Genomic DNA, 2,498 nt, shown 5'->3' with positions numbered 1-2,498 from the left:
TTTGAAATTATTAAGCCTAATAAATAAGAAAAATTAAAATAAAAACAACTAGAGAACACCAAACTTAATTTCTGAAATTATGAAAAAATAGCAGCTAGAAAATTCAAAAATTAAAGTGCAAAATTAAAGCTAAAACGCCTAATATAAGCAATCAAACAACTAATAGTTGTCAATCACAGTCAATCCCCGGCAACGGTGCCAAAAACTTGGTGTGGAATTTAAAGTCCACAAACTAACCAGCAAGTGGTCGTACCAAGTAGTACCTCAAGTGAATGAGGGTCAATCCCACGAGGATTGATGGATCAAACAACAATGATTGAGTGATTGGCTTAGTCAGACAAACAGAAAATGGTGTTTGAAGGTTCAAAAGCATTAACTGTAAATTTAGAATATCAGAAAGCAAATAGTAAACAAGTTGTGAATAATATATGGAGAAACAGTTAAGGCTTCAGAGTTATCTTTCTTCCAGATTGACTTTTCTTACTAGCTATTTTAATCATGCAAGATTCAATTCATGGTAAACTATATGTGACTAAATCCTAATTTCTTAGACCTTTTTAGTCTCCTCTAACCTTCATCAACTGCCAATTCCTTGGTCACTTAATTCCAAGTAGAGGGTGAAGTTTAATTCTAGTTTATATGCCACAGAAACCCTAATTACCCAAATATAAGAGGATTATATGTCACGTATCCCATTAAGTCCAGATAATTAGAAATTTAGGAGAAATTATTTTCAAGCTGTTGTTCAAGTAAAGAGCTTTTCCAAGTTATACAAGAACTCAATTAGAACAAGGGTCATACTTCCGTTTCACCCAAATTCATAAGATAAAGAACGAAAACAATTCTTGAAATAAAAATCAGTACATGAATTAAAATAGAAAAATAATAGTATCAATCTATACAATAGACAGAGCTCCTAACCTTAACAGTGGAGGTTTAATTGCTCATGATTCAGAGAGAAAACTAGGATTCAGAAAAACTATAAATTGCGGAATGAGGTCTGAGAGAAGAGAGGAGCCCGAAGGACTGATTCTTTTCCCTTTTATATCTAATCCTAATTAATGTAAAATATATTTCCTAAAACAAAATAATATCTTTTCCTAATTATAAAAAATAATAAAAGTTTACGTCAAAATTTAATAATTGATTTGCATAGGCCTTTTGACGAATGGGGACCACTATTGTTGCTGGGTGTGGTGCCAAACTTGAGTTTAGTTTGGCGTGGAGTAGAGAGAAAGCATTCCTTGATTGTGGCACCAAACTTGAGTGGCGTGGAAGTGTACGCATGTGTTCCTTGGAGGCTTTTGAGTTGGCGCCAAACTTGAGGAAGCTCAAGTTTGGCGTGAAGTGGTCCATACGAAATGGAAAAAAAGGGTATACTATTATATATCGTTGGAAAACTCTGGAAGTTAGTTTTTCAATGCTGCTAGAATCACAGGAATTAAACCTTTGTATCTCAAGTTATTTTAGTTTGAGTGCAAGGAGGTCGGAGTTGACAGCATCATTCGCTTTCTTCCTTTTCTGCTACAAAACTCCGTCAAATCCATCCGAATGCTATCTGAAATAAATAGAAATTGCAAACAACTCAAAGTAGCATTCATAGTGGCTAAAGGTAATTAAATCTTAATTAAAATCAACAATTTGAATGCAAATTCACCAAGAAAAGATAGAGAAGATGCTCACGCATCAACCATCATGTACCGGTGCTCAATGTCTCTCATTGGGATGTATATCTGCATCAAGCAGGAGATATGATGCATCAAATATTAATGTCTTTGTTCTATTAATTTTTTTATTTGAAAATATGTGATGACATGGCGTATTTATGAAGAGTCAATAATACTTACAAACTGAAGATCCTTAGTTGGCTGCATGAACTGTTCGACCATGGGAACTAATATCTCATCAAAATTATTTCCATCTAATATGGTATCCTAGATATTTATTTTTATTTTGGCAGAGATTAATATGTATATAATCAAATTATAAATAACATTATAAATAGCAAACTAATGCACTTACAGCAAAAGCTGGAGAAAGCTGCTAGACATTTTTCCATGTCAATAAAGTCTGATTATGGACACATTTTAAGGCAGTCAAGTACAATATCTTTTCACTTATTTGTTGTGTTGGATAGAGCGACTCAAAATCCTTCCTAGTTGCAGTCACATCTCCTATCTTAAGAAGCTCTTCTCTAGAATAAACAAAAAAAAAATATGAAACCAAATTGTGATAAAAAAAAATAATAAATAATCAATCACTATACTGTAGCAACTAAACTATGAGCGTTACCCTGGATCCAGCTCTGCAGAAAATATGAATGCAGCGGCCTGAATTTCTTCAAATTTGAGACCCATCTTTGGGTTTGGCTTGAATTTGCATTTCATGCCTTGGCAAATATTAAAACAATTTGGCTACAAATTTACATAGCTATTAGAAGTTTACTTTAATTTATGTATACATTATTAAAAGGAATTATATAGACATGTCAGTGAAAA

The 2,498-nt window shown here is 32.9% G+C and overlaps 1 long non-coding RNA gene across 1 annotated transcript; it reads right to left on the bottom strand.

Moving 5' to 3' along the window:
- Positions 1-1,683: 1,683 nt before the first annotated feature.
- LOC148564525 (uncharacterized) lies at positions 1,684-2,115 on the bottom strand. The gene is made up of 3 exons (XR_002363001.2): positions 2,023-2,115; positions 1,848-1,934; positions 1,684-1,733 (listed from the first exon to the last, which is right to left on the bottom strand). It is a non-coding gene; the product is annotated as an uncharacterized LOC148564525 (long non-coding RNA).
- Between the last annotated feature and the right edge of the window lie 383 nt (positions 2,116-2,498).

The sequence above is a fragment of the Arachis ipaensis genome, chromosome B5, assembly GCF_059453495.1.
Source record: "Arachis ipaensis isolate K30076 ecotype BB chromosome B5, ASM5945349v1, whole genome shotgun sequence".
Taxonomy (NCBI): domain Eukaryota; kingdom Viridiplantae; phylum Streptophyta; class Magnoliopsida; order Fabales; family Fabaceae; genus Arachis; species Arachis ipaensis.
Note: the sequence above shows the minus strand (reverse complement) of the source record. Positions and strands in the feature narration are given on the sequence as shown.